General features: G+C 39.5%; 1 protein-coding gene across 1 annotated transcript in view; it reads left to right on the top strand.

Annotated features, from left to right (window-relative positions):
- The window catches only part of IP6K1 (inositol hexakisphosphate kinase 1), a 58,341-nt gene that overhangs the window by 799 nt on the left and 43,595 nt on the right, over positions 1-13,947 (top strand). The gene's annotated exons all lie outside the window — the stretch shown is intronic.

Raw genomic sequence — 13,947 nt, 5'->3', positions numbered from 1 at the left:
CCTGCTTAAATGTTCATGATGCCCGAGTTTTATTTTGGAACATAATTTCTTTGGTTTGTGACCATTTTTTGGTCTTGTGGTAAAGTCTTCTTTTTGCTCTAGAAGAAAGTGAATATTATGGTGATGACTTGGTTGATTCTATCTCCTGAAGAGATATTCTGCCAGTGTAATCAGGAGACAGAGGAAAAGTAGTACTGTGTTAGAATCAGAAAAAGAAATGAAACTTAATTTTTGTCGTTGTGATGGTATGGAACTGCCAAATTAACTTTTAAGAGGCTAAGTGTATCTTGCCCAATGAAAACAGACCGTCAGGCCTCCTTCCTGTGAGGGTGGAAGGGTTAGAGACCTTGGGCAAGGTGTTAGATCTAGGAAGAGTTCTACATTGCTCTTTCCATGTGGTCCCTTGACTCCTCTGCAAAGGCTCTTTGTATGTGGTCATAGAAAAAGCCTGCATGAGTGAACTGAGAAGTGAGGCAACAATACTTTGTGCATTTGTGTCAGGATCTTGTCGTCTTAGAATGTTTAATTTTGAAATAAACTAGCTCCTTTTTAAAAAATTTTAATTAATTTTTTTTTTTTTTTTAATTTGTGAAAGAGACTAGCTCCTTAATCAGGAGATCCTTTTTGAGAAGATGCTGAAACCAGAAGAGGCCTGTTGCTGTGGCCTTACTTGTGAGAACACAAAGACTCTTCCTTGTATTTATGTAATTTACCTGTAAATGTCAGCACTTTTAACTATCATGAGCAACAGACACACTTTGTGACGCTCTGGAGATCCTACACTGAAGTCAGAAACTGCTGCAGGCTTGGGATGAGATCTGATGTCCTAACATGGCATTCAAGCAGTCAAGGTGCTGCTGCCCAGCAGGCCCCAGCCTACCTCTCCAGGGCTTATCCTAATCCCCATTAACCAAATGATTTGCTAGACATTCCATACATGGAATTTCCCTACACAGTTCTCTTGCCAGCTGAGTACAGTGACTTTTGCTCCTCTTTGGAATATCCTTTTTCTTCATCTCCACTTCTCTTTTCTCCAGGGTCCAGCTCAGCGAAACACTTCCCAGATGTTCCAGTCCCAGAGGGTACTCTGACCTGCAGCAGCATTATTGCCCTTATTCAAAAAACAAAATAGTATTTGCTCTTTTAAGAATATTTTGTTTTTTTCCACTGCTAAGACCTAGCCCATTTCCTACAGAGACTGTGTTTTTGTGTCTTCTTGTACCTGCATGTAGTAGATGAGAACTAAATGTTTATGAGAGTGTGTTAAATTTGTCTGAGTTCGTAACACCCTCTGTATTTAAACAGGGAAATGGAGAGAATAGGCACGTAGAAATGAGAATTTGGTGGCCATGGATCTCTACCTCCTGTCCTGCCTGAAGTGCTTGTACCTCAGTGCTGTAGAACAGAGGCAGAACTTGCTCAAAGTGCAGAACTGAAGCCTGAAAACAAAGTAATTCTGCATCTCAGAAGAGGCTGTGTGGCCCATCCCCTTCCTGGCTAAGATGCCATGTTGATTCTTGGAGAAAACATGTATAGGGTGAGCATAGGGCCGGGTGCTGAGATTCTTAGACCCCCTTCTTGGGTGGGTCTTGGTCTCACAGCCACCTGGGACTACTGTAAATGTGTGTATTATTTGCTGCTTGCCCTGGTCCCAGTGCTGCCCTGAGGCTATAAGGAGCAGTGAGGAGAGAGCTGGGGAAAGGCTGCACAGTGCTCTCCATCTCTGACTTCAGACAATGGAGCAGTCAGAGATTTTGTTTGTGCCACTGGATGTGTGCTTTTGCCTTGATTTTAAATCAGATTTTATTTTCTCCCTCTATTACAGCAGAATGTGAGCAATGGATTCTGAGTGGGACAGCCTAAGACATGTTGGTTCTCTTATGAAAAGTGATAGATCAAGGCTGTCATATTTGCTGCTATGGTTTGAAGTTGCATTTATGTAGGAGGCATTACAAATGAGTTTTGATGGGAAAACCTGTTCGAGGGCTGGATCCCTGTTAGGGACATTGTTTTGTTGCTTACAAAATCTGCTAATCTCTTCTGTAAAAGTTTCATTTGTGGGTAGAGGTTTAGATCATTTATTCCTTTCCCTTCATTTTACAGAAGATGGGCAGTCTAGGTGAGTAGGTTAGGACTGGACTCTTTTCAAGTCTAAAATTTGATGTCCACGAATCAGCTTGAAGTCCATAAAAATCTGGGTGTGTTAGGATTAAATGAACGCTTATAAATGACTTATTCTGTAATTGAAAAGTCAGGTAATGACGAGTGGTGGTGAAGATGTGGAGAAATCAGAGCCTTCATACACAGAGAATGGTATGAATGTAAAATAATGCAGCCAGGGACAAATCAGGTATTTTTTATGTTTGTGCCAGTAGATCTGTGCTTTTGCCTGGATTTGGAAAATAGTCTGGCAGTTCTTGAACTGTTAAACATAGAGTTACCATATGACCAAGCAATCCCACTCCTAGTTATCTACCCAAGAGAAATGAGAACATAATGTCCACACAAAAACCTGTATATGAATGTTTATAGCAGTGTTATCTATAGTAGCCAAAGAGGAAAACAACTCAACCATCTTCTCAGTTGATAATAAAAACGTGGTGTATACATACAATGGAATATTGTTTAGCAATAAAAAAGAATGCAGTGCTGTTACATGCTACAACATGGATGAACCTGGACATGTGAAATGAAGGAAGCCAGACGCAAAAGATCACATATTAAATGATTCCATTTGTATGAAATATGCAGAATAGAGATCACAAGTAGATTAGTGATTGCTTAAGGCTTGGAGGTAGATGAGAGCATAGGGGAATGATAGCTAAAGGTTATTGGGTTTCTTTTTGAGGTGACGAACATGTTTAAAAATTGTAGTGGTAGCTGCACATGCCTATGAATATACTAAAAACCATTGAATTGTACGCATTAAGTGGGTGAATTGTATGGTGTGTGATTGTTAACTCAAAGCTGCTATAAAAAACAGCTTACGTAAGTAATATGTTCACTAGTTTAAAAAATAAATATATGAGTAACAGGAAGAAATAAAAATAAAGGAACATGCATAACTTTCACTGTTTTAGTGTATAACCAGACTTTTTTTTCCCCTTTGTCTTTAATTTTTACAAAAATGAGATGATGCCATACATCCTGACTTGTACCTTTTTGCAGTCAGCAATATATTATAAACATCCATGTTGGTAAATGATGCATTTACATCATGGGGCAGTTGGCAACAAATTGAGGGAAGCAGAATGTAAGGGACTAGGGTGAACTAGCAAGCGCAGGCTTATCTGAAGGGTCACTGTTGCTCAGTTCCAGCCAGTTGTGTACCACATCTTGTGATTTTTTTTTTTTTAAAGAAAACAAGAAATCTGAATTTTTATGTGAAATTTCATGATTATGTATTTATTAAAAAAATGTTTTATTTATTTTTGAAAGAGAGAGAGAGACAGAGTACGAGAGAGAAGGAGACACAGAATCCGAAGCAGGCTCCAGGCTCTGAGCTGTCAGCACACAGCCTGGTGTGAGGCTCGAACTCATGAACCGTGATATCGTGATCTGAGCCAAAGTCAGATGCTTAACTGAGCCATCCAGGCATCCCCCTGATTTTTTAATTTGGCAATGAATTAAGGAAATTTGAGCCATTTTGCTAGTGAAAAAAAAGACCAGAAATGGCAAAAAATTTGAATTGCCTGTTGTGTACATTCCCAGCTAAAGTGGAGCAAGGTGACAGTCTGCCTTCTTGTTTCAGCTCTAATACTGTAAACAAGTGTCCTTTTAGTGGTCTGCTTAGTACCATATTTTAAAAATATTTTTGTGCTTTTTGGGAATTGTGCTGCTTAAAATGGCTCTCAAGTGTATTGCTGAAGTGCTGTTAATCTTCCTAAGCACAAGAAAAGAATGTGGAGAAAATCTGTGTATTAGATAAGTTTTATTCAGAAATGAATTATAGTACTGTTGACTGAGAGTTCAGTATTAATGAGTCAGTAATATCCAGTAGTTCCCCCTTATCCATAGGGTATACTTCCAGGACGCTGGGTAGATGCCTGAAACTGAAACTGGACCTTATATGTACTATGTTTTTTCCTATACATACATACCTAGAATAAAGCTTAATTTATAAATCAGGCACAGTCAGAGACTAACAACAACAATAATAAATTAGAACAGTTGTAACAATGTACTGTAATAAAAGTTGTGTGGATGGAGTCTCTCACAATCTCTTGTATTGTACTCAGCCTTCTTGTGATGATGTGAGATGGTAAAATGCCTACATGATAAGATGAAGTGAGCTACATGATGTAGGCATCGTGACGTAGCTGTTAAGCTACCAGTGACCTTCTGAACATACTTTGCTTCTGGACCATTTGCTTCTGGACCTTGATTGACTCTGGGTAACTGAAACCATGGAAAGCAAAAGCATGGATAAGTGGGGGGACTACTGTATTTTAAAGTGTCTTTAAATAGGTATGTACAGGTTATATATTTTATGTATGTAGCTCTGGAAGGTTATGAATTGATTGGTTGACAAAAATGTGACCAGAGGCTCACAGAAACCTAACCCTATTTTTCCCCTAGGATAGGGGCTTGATATTTGCTAATTTGGTGTTAGCAGTGACTTTATAAAATGTAGCTACTGAGAATAATGAGAAGTCTTATGTATCAGGCTACTTTTGTTCAATGTGATATTTTAGAGGTTTCATCCATTTTGTTGTGTTACTTTTTATTCCTGAGTAGTATTCCTTTTTATGGCTATACCATTTGCTGATGGGCATTTGGGTTGTTTCTATTTGGGGCTCTTATGAATAGAGAGAGATGCGATAGATTTTTTCATACAAGTCTGTGTGTATACATACTTTTATTTCTCTTCAGTAAGTATCTGAGAGTAGAATGGCTCTGACTTACAGACTATTTATTTATTTTTGAGAGAGGGAGAGACAGAGTGTGAGTGGGGGAGGGCAGAGAGAGGAGACACAGAATCTGAAACAGGCTCCAGACTCTGAGCTGTCAGCACATCAGAGGAACACTGTTTCAGGAAATGTTAAGAGTCCTTTGGACTCTGGGCCCGGTTTTGTTATTCATCCCTCATAGTTTTCAGCTCCAAGCTGCATTTTCTGCTTTTGCGGGATTTCTATACCTTCCCATCATGAGACAAGAACTAATGGACGCTCCATTGAGGTGGGAAGTTGAAGTAACCAGGAACTGTTTATTGCAGGTACACACAGGCTTCTAGATGGAGAGGGTCTGTTCGCTTTAGAACTTATATCAGTGCTTATCATCCTTCTGGATTTCTTTAATTGATGCAGGCCAGGAGGCTTCTTGGTCACTCACAGGGTTCACAGAATTCATCCTTCATCTCTCTATGGAGCTTGGCCTTGGTGATTTTTGCGTTTGTAAGTGTTCAGGCCTACTTATCACAGTGGACACTCCCTCTTTATTTTTTATTTTATTTTTATTTTATTTTTTAATGTTTTTATTTATTTTTGAGGCAGAGAGAGACAGAGCATGAGCAGGGGAGGGGCAGAGAGAGAGGGAGACACAGAATCTGAAGCAGGCTCCAGGCTCTGAGCTGTCAGCACAGCCGATGCAGGGCTCGAACTCATGGACTGTGAGATCATGACCTGAGCTGAAGTCGGATGCTCAACGACTGAGCCACCCAGGTGCCCCGACACTGCCTCTTTAGACTGTTAGTCAAGTGGGGTGTATTTTGCTACTTTAAATTTTAATTTTGATACTGTGAATTTTAATTCACATGGAACTTGTTAAAGTTTGAGTCTTCTTTGTCTATGATCTTCCATGTGTAGTGTTAGAAAACTGGTACCAACCCAGAGGTCTTAGTTAAGTGTTCTAGATTTTAATTCCTGGGAGCAGCAAGCAGTGATTTTTGTGAGGAGTATTCATCCCTTAGGTCCACCCCCCCACCACCCATTAAAAGTCATTTCCACATTTTGCCTATTCATAGCATCTGCATTGTTTTACCATTGACTTCTTGGGGCAGTGGTCAGTGGCTAGTTTCTTGGTTATCAGAGTCCTCTTAAAAAAAATTAAAAAAAAAAATTTTTTTTTTTAACGTTTATTTTTGAGACAGGGAGAGACAGAGCATGAACGGGGGAGGGTCAGAGAGAGGGAGACACAGAATATGAAGCAGGCTCCAGGCTCTGAGCTGTCAGCACAGAGCCCGACGCGGGGCTAGAACTCAGGGACCGCGAGATCATGACCTGAGCCGAAGTCGGCCGCCTAACCGACTGAGCCACCCAGGCGCCCCCCAAAAATTTTTTTTTAATGTTTATTTTTGAGAGAGAGAGAAAATGAGAATGAGTGGGGGAGGGGCAGAGAGAGAGAGAGAGGGAGGGAGACACAAAATCTGAAACAGGCTCCAGGCTCTGAGCTGTCAGCACAGAGCCCGACGCGGGGCTTTAACCTATGAACTGTGCCGAAGTTGGATACTTCACTGACTGAGCCACCAAGGCACCCCCTTCAAGTTAGATTTATAATGCAAGTAACTGCTATAGGATTTAGATGTGGTTTTTTTTTCCTCTTATTTATTGATAAGGAAACTTTTTCTTTTTTTAATAATGTTTTTGATCCCTTTGTTTTATTTTTTAAATTATTTTTTACTTTTTACTTTTATTTTTTTTTAACTTACATCCAAATTAGTTAGCATATAGTGCAACAATGATTTCAGGAGTAGATGTCTTAATGCCCCTTACCCGTTTAGCCTATTCCCCCCTCCCACACCCCCTGTAGTAACCCTCTGTTTGTTTTCCATATTTATGAGCCTCTTATGCTTTGTCCCCCTCCCTGCTTTTATATTATTTTTGTTTCCCTTCCCTTATGTTCATCTGTTTTGTATCTTAAAGTCCTAATATGAGTGAAGTCATGTGATAGTTGTCTTTTCTCTGACTAATTTCACTTAGCATAATACCCTCCAGTTCCGTCCATGTGGTTGCAAATGGCAAGATTTCATTCTTTTTGATTGCCGAGTAATACTCCATTGTATGTAAATACCACATCTTTTTTTTTTTTTAATTTTTTTTTAACGTTTATTTATTTTTGAGACCGAAACAGAGCATGAATGGGGGAGGGTCAGAGAGAGAGGGAGACACAGAATCTGAAACAGGCTCCAGGCTCTGAGCGGTCAACACAGAGCCTGACGTGGGGCTCGAACTCATGGACCACGAGATCATGACCTGAGCCAAAGTCGGACGCTTAACCGACTGAGCCACCCAGGCGCCCCTATAAATACATCTTCTTTATCCATTCATCCATTGATGGACATTTGGGCTCTTTCCATACTTTGGCTATTGTTGATAGTGCTGCTATAAACATGGGGGTGCATGTGTCCCTTCGAAACAGCACACCTGTATTCCGTGGGTAAATACCTAGTAGTGCAATTGCTGGGTCGTAGGGTAGTTCTGTTTTTAATTTTTTGAGGAACCTCCATACTGTTTTCCAGAGTGGCTGCACCAGCTTGCATTCCCAGATAAGGAAACATTTTCAGATGCTGTTCTCAGAAAGGTTTCTCCTGACCATGGACATTGATGCTGGTTGTTAGCACCCAAAGTGTTTCTGGGAGAATTTGAAACCCTCCAAGATTATGTTCCCATTCTGGAAAATATTGTGAAGTTTTCCAGGATACCGTGCTTTCTTCAGGTGGGATAGCTATGGAATCTTAGACATTTTTTAGAGTGTGGAGACTTCGGGAATTATTGTATTCAATTTCTAGGTGGTGACTACAGTTGCAGAGAATAAGTGATTTTCTTAAGTGAACGTCTGATTTGAAACTCGGTCTCTCTTCCTCACCCTCTGTGGCCTTGCTTCCCTGCCAGCATGACAAGGAACGGAAGGAATATTGTCTCACTAGTCTGAAAGTTTTGGGGTTCCCACATCATTTTGTAAAGGCAGTAAACTTTCTAAGCAAATGAACCTTCAGGTATACTGTTGACAGTGCTAATAAGTTCATGCAACAAGTGATGCCTACCTCAGCTCTCCTAGGAAGCAGTCAAGGAGAGTGAATGCTGGTATTTTTAAGTACTTTCTAGCTGTGGAACCTTACTTTGACAAGTCAGCTGACTGACTTCTCTGTTTACTACTATCCATGTAATACTGGTTAATCACACCTACTCCCCTTACCTCATGGAGTTGATCAGATAAAGGGAAAGCTTGTCAAATGGTTAATGTAGGACTTACTTTAATTTCTCAAAAACTATTTGGAAATAGTTTCCTTTGGCTCCCATAGTTTTGCCCGATGCAGTCCACTCTACACTATGGGCTGTGCAGATCTGAGTCCTTGGCCTGCTTGAAGCTGTTCAGTGACCTCCTAGTAGGAAGTGGGTCAGGTCCCAGCTCCTGAATGTAGATGAGGTACTTCCTCACCTGGTTCTTAATGGTCTCTAACTGCATCTCTTGACCCTCTAGCGTCAGATGTTTCAGGTGACTCTCTTTCCTCCCTGTGGGCCATTGCCCATGCTTTTATTCCCCCACCCCACCTCCCCATCTCGCTTCCTGTCAGACTCTAATTATCTTTCAGATTTCAGTTTAGATGCGGTATCTTCTACAAACCCTTTCCTGACCTGCACCTTCCATCTTTGTTAATGGCCACTCTTGGTGTTACATTCCTCATTGTAACATTTACCATAGTCTTAAATTTGCTTATTTGTCTCTCCTTTCTACCTGTCCTGCATCCTCACTTTCAGTTTTCTGAGGACAAGAACTGTGTTTGTCTTAGTACAATATTTGTTCTATGGGGTCTCATTCATTGTAGCCACTCAACATGTACTTAATTATATACTATAAATTTTTTTTTGCAGATTTTACTTTAATGGTCCTGGATTGATTTGGAGACTTTATAGTTGCTATTTGGTCACAAACCTGATTTAGTGGAGAGTATTTTGAAACTTATTTATAAAGATTCTGCTCAACTGGAAGATGTGTGGGTCAGGGCCAAGTAGCACACTAGATACTTTAGGCAAGCACAAGATGTGCATAGGCCGTTTTATTTATTTATTTATTTATTTAATATTCTGCATGAAGATTAAAATGATTTCTTTAGCATAAAACAGAATGAATGCTTAGAAGTTTTTTCTGTGTTTGGGAAGATGTATTATAAAATATGTGATTGTGTTAGCTATTTTATGAGTCTCTCCAAAGAAAGTGCCTAACTTTGGCCTCAGGGAGCTGAATATTAAGCTTGAGTAACTCCCCAAAGCAGAGTGTACCAGGCAGGGCTGCTTGGACCCTTAAGCATGTTAACTTGGCTGTTTACAGTGTTGTATTACTTTTGATCGGTAAATTGTGAATAAAGCAGAGCTGTGTGGATTTTATTTAGGTAATATAATTTCTCACTTTTGGTCTATACTACTTAACCTTTTAAACTCCTTCAAACAACTGTCAGTGACCCTTTGGGAGACAAAAACCACACAGGAATTTGAACAGGTAAAGTTTAATATAAAGAATTGTTAACTGTAATTGAGGATTGGAGTAATGAGAATTTGGCTAGTAAAAAGTAGAGTGAACTCTAAGTAATATAGAAATAGCATATGTAGGAGCAGCCATTACCCCTAGCATTGATACAGAGCACTCAAGGAAGATACCCTCTCAGGGCTGAGATCGTATCATGGAGATGGGGGTGGTCATACCTAACTGGATGGCAGAGAAAGTCATTGTGGTGCCACATTGGCAGATCATGCTAGAAGTCTACCCTCTAGGATGTTGGAGAAAGCCACTTATGGAGAGGCGTTTTGCTGGAAGCACTCTCTCTACTTCAGTGAGGTGTCAGAGGAAGCTGCTGGCCACTGTGTGCTGCTGACCGTGATACATTCTGGGAGTCAGGCAGCCACCAGTGGCTGGGCACTGAAAGGAGCTGACTGGGTGGCAGAGGCCTGGTGAGAGGAGCATATTTTTTTGCAGACTTTCCCCAGTGTCTTTCACTGACAAAACTTAACATCTGGCAAAGGAAAAATATTTAATGAGTCCAGCTCCGTTTTTGCAGAGCGGGTGGTGATGGTTGGGTTTGGAGCCAAGAGATAATACACTGATAACTGGTAAGCCGCTATTTGTCAGAGTTATATGAACAGGTTGTTAATAATTTAATAAGTATTTTCTTGACAATACTGTTGTTGCTACCATCTGTTTTTAAATTTGTGTTAATGTAGGAATTAAGTGCATAAAGTGCTGTTCTGTTCTAGCCAGAGACAACTTCTGTTCTGAATGTTTTCATCATAGGTTAGTCATCCAGTTTTAAAATTTCATATAAATGGAATAATACTATATGGAATAATACTTGTGTAATAAATAATACTAAATGGAATAATACTCTCATGTAGGGCTTCTTTCACACAGTATAATGTTTTGAGAATTCCCTGCTGTTTGTATCAGTAGTTCATTCCTTTTTATTGCATTGTGCAAACATTCCGGTTTGTCTGTTCTGTTGATGGACATCTGGGCAGTTTCCATTGTTTGACTTACGAGTAAAGCTTCTATGAACATTTTCGTACAAGTGTTTTTGGGGGATATACACATATATTCATTTCTCTTGGGGAATAGAGGAATAGAGGGTAATAGAATTGCTGGGTTACAGGTAGATGTGTGTCTAGTTTTAAAAGAAACTTTTGGGTTGTCTGGGTGGCTCGGTCAGTTAAGTGTCTGACTTCTGCTCAGGTCATGATCTCATGGTTGGGGTTCATTTTTCTTCCTATATGGATGTCTTCTTGTTCTAATACCAGCACCATTTGCTAAAAAGATGTGTATCTGTTATCTCTTGACTCCAAAGCTTAGTAGTTTAAATATTTTATTTTATTTTATTTTTGGGAGGGCGCAGAGAGAGAGAGAGAGAGACAGAGACAGGATCTGAAGCGGGCTCCGTGCTGACAGCAGAGAGCCTGATGTGGGGCTTGAGCTCATTAACTCATGAGATCATGACCTGAGCCCAAGTTGGACACTTAACTGAGCCACCCAGGTGCCCCAAAACTTAAGCAATTTAAAATAGCAGACATTTATTGCCTCAGTTTATGAGGATGAAAAATTTGGAGTGGCTTAGCCGGGTGGCTCTGGCTCACAGTCTCTCATGAAGTTGCAGGTTAAGATGTCTTGTGGGACTGCAGTCATCTGAAGGTTTGCCTGGAGCTGGAGGATCTGTTTCTAAGATGACTTAACTTGGCTTTTGGCAGGAGGCCACAGTTCTTTGACATGTGGGCTCTCTGAGTATCCTCATGGCATTCTATGATCCTCCTCCAGAATGAATGATCCAAGACAGAGTAAAGAAGCTTCTTATGACCTAGTCACAGACTGTCACTTCTGCCATATTATATTCTGTTCCTTAGAATTGAGTCACTAAGTCCAGCCCATACTTAAGGGTGGAGAGAAGAAGGCTCTACCTTTTGGGGGAAGAACTATCAAAAAATTTTACAGTTTAAAACTATCACAACTTTCACTTTCTATTTATTTGCTTTAGCACTTATGTAAAAAATGAATTGACTGTATAGGTATGGACCTATTTCTGGGATCTCTGTTCTGTCAATTGATCTATTTGTTTATATGCTAATACCCACTGATAAGTCTTGAAGTTGGTAGTATATAAGTCACCCAACTTTATTCTTCTTTATAAGATTGATTTGGGTATTTAGGGTTCTTTATATTTCCATACACATTTTAGAATTAGTTTTCCAATTTCTCTAAAAAAAGCCTGCCGATATTGTGGTTGGGATTCCATTGAATTTATTGGTTCATTTGAGGAGGATTGACATCCTAACCATATCAAGTCTTCTAATCCATACACCTGGTGTAGAACTCCATTTATTGATGTCTTCTTTAATTTTTCTGGATTGTTTGGTTGTTTTCACTGCAGAGATTTCACGTATCTTATAAATTTATCCCAAGATGTTTGATGTTATTTTAATGCTATTGTAAATGAAATGTCTTTTTTTTTAGATTTTACTTACTAATTTAATTTTTTTAATGTTTATTTACTTTTTTGAGAGAGAGACAGACAGAGCGTGAGCAGGGGAAGGGCAGAGAGAGAGGGAGACACCGAATCCGAAGCAGGCTGTAGGCTCCAGGTTCCAGGCTCTGAGCTGTCAGCACAGAGCCTGACGTGGGCTCGAACTCATGAACTGCAAGATCGTGGCCTGAGCCAAAGTTGGACACTTAACCTACTGAGCCACCTAGGCACCCCTATCTATCTATCTATTCATTTAATTAATTAATTAATTAATTAATTAAAGTAATCTCTGCACCCAGCATGGGGCTTGAACCCACAACCCTGAGATCAAGAGTTGCATACTTCACTGACTGAGCCAGCCAGGTGCCTCATAAATGAATTGTCTTTTAAAAAATTATAGTAAAATGTAGAAAACAAAATTTTACTATTTTAACTATTTTTAAGTGTACAATACAGTAGTATTAAGTACATTCACAGTGTTGTGTAACCATATCACTATTTCAAGAACTTTTTCCATCATCTCAAATACAAGCTCTGTATCTATTGTACAGTGTCCTATTTTCCCCTCCCCTCAGTCCATTGTAACCTCTAATATACTTTCTATCTCTAATATACTTTCTACCTTTATGAGTTTGTCTGTTTTAGATATTTGATATAAATGGAATCATATAATTTTTGTTCTTTGATGCCTGGCTTATTTCATTTAATGTTTTCAAGGTTCATCTATGTTATAGCATGTATCAGAATTTCATTTCTTTTTATAACTAAATCATATTCCATTGTATGTATATAACACATTTTATCTGTCCATTCATCTGTTAACGGACACAAGTTGTATCTACTTTTTGGTTATTGTGAATAATGCTGCTATGATCATTAGTGTATAAATAATTGGTTTGAGTCCCTGCTTTCAGTTCTTTTGGGTAGGAGTGGAATACCTAGGAGTGGAATTGCTGCACCACATGGAAATTCTGTGTTTAATTTTTTGGGGAACTACCATCCTGTCTTCCACAGTGACTGAAACATTTTACATGCCTACCAGCAGTGCGTAAGAGTTCCAGTTTCTCCACATCTTTGCTAACTTTTTTTTTTTTTTTTTTAATAATAGCCATTCCAATGGGTGTGAGGTAGTATCTCATTGTGGCTTTCATGTGGATTTTTCTAATAACTAAGGATGCCGAGCATCTTTTCATGTACATATTGGTATTTGCATATCTTCCCTGGAGAAATGTCTAACCAAGCAAGTCCTTTGACCACTTTTGAATTGGATTGTTTATTTTTTTGTCTTTAAGTTGTGGGAGTTCTCTATATTGGATATTAATCCCTTATCAGAGGGTATGATTTGTAGATATGTTCTCCCATTCTGTGAGTTGTCTTTTCATTCTCTTGACAGTGTCCTTTGATGTACAAAAGTATTTAATTTTGATGATACCCAGTTTATCTACTTTTTCTTTTCTTGCCTGTGCTTTTGTTGTTATAGCTAAGAAATCATTGTCATATCTAAGGTCATGAAATACCCCCCTCATGTTTTCTTCTAAGAGTTTTATAATTTTAGCTTGTAAGTTTAGGTCTTTGATCCATTTTGAGTTAATTTTTGTATATGATGTGAAGGAATGCTCCAATTTCACTCTTGCATATGGCCGTTCAGTTTTCCCAGTACCACTTGTTGAAAAGACTGTCCTTTGCCCATTGATAGTCTTGGCACCCTTGTTGAAAATCATTTGACTGTGGGGTACCTGAGTGGCTCAGTTGGTTGAGTGTGCAACTTTGGCTCAGGTCATGATCTGACGGTTCCTGGGTTTGAGCCCTGCGTTGGGCTTTGCACTGACAGTGGAGAGCTGCCTCCCTGCTCTCTCTTTCTCTCTCAAAAATAAATAAGTATAAAAAACCCCATAAATATATAATTAATTTGGGGTACCTGGGTGGCTCAAGCAGTTAAATGTCTGACATTGGCTCAGGTCATGATCTCCTGGTTTGTGGGTTTGAGCACCCCCACGTCAGGCTCTGCT

Source organism: Panthera tigris, chromosome A2 (genome assembly GCF_018350195.1).
Source record: "Panthera tigris isolate Pti1 chromosome A2, P.tigris_Pti1_mat1.1, whole genome shotgun sequence".
Taxonomy (NCBI): domain Eukaryota; kingdom Metazoa; phylum Chordata; class Mammalia; order Carnivora; family Felidae; genus Panthera; species Panthera tigris.
Note: the sequence above shows the minus strand (reverse complement) of the source record. Positions and strands in the feature narration are given on the sequence as shown.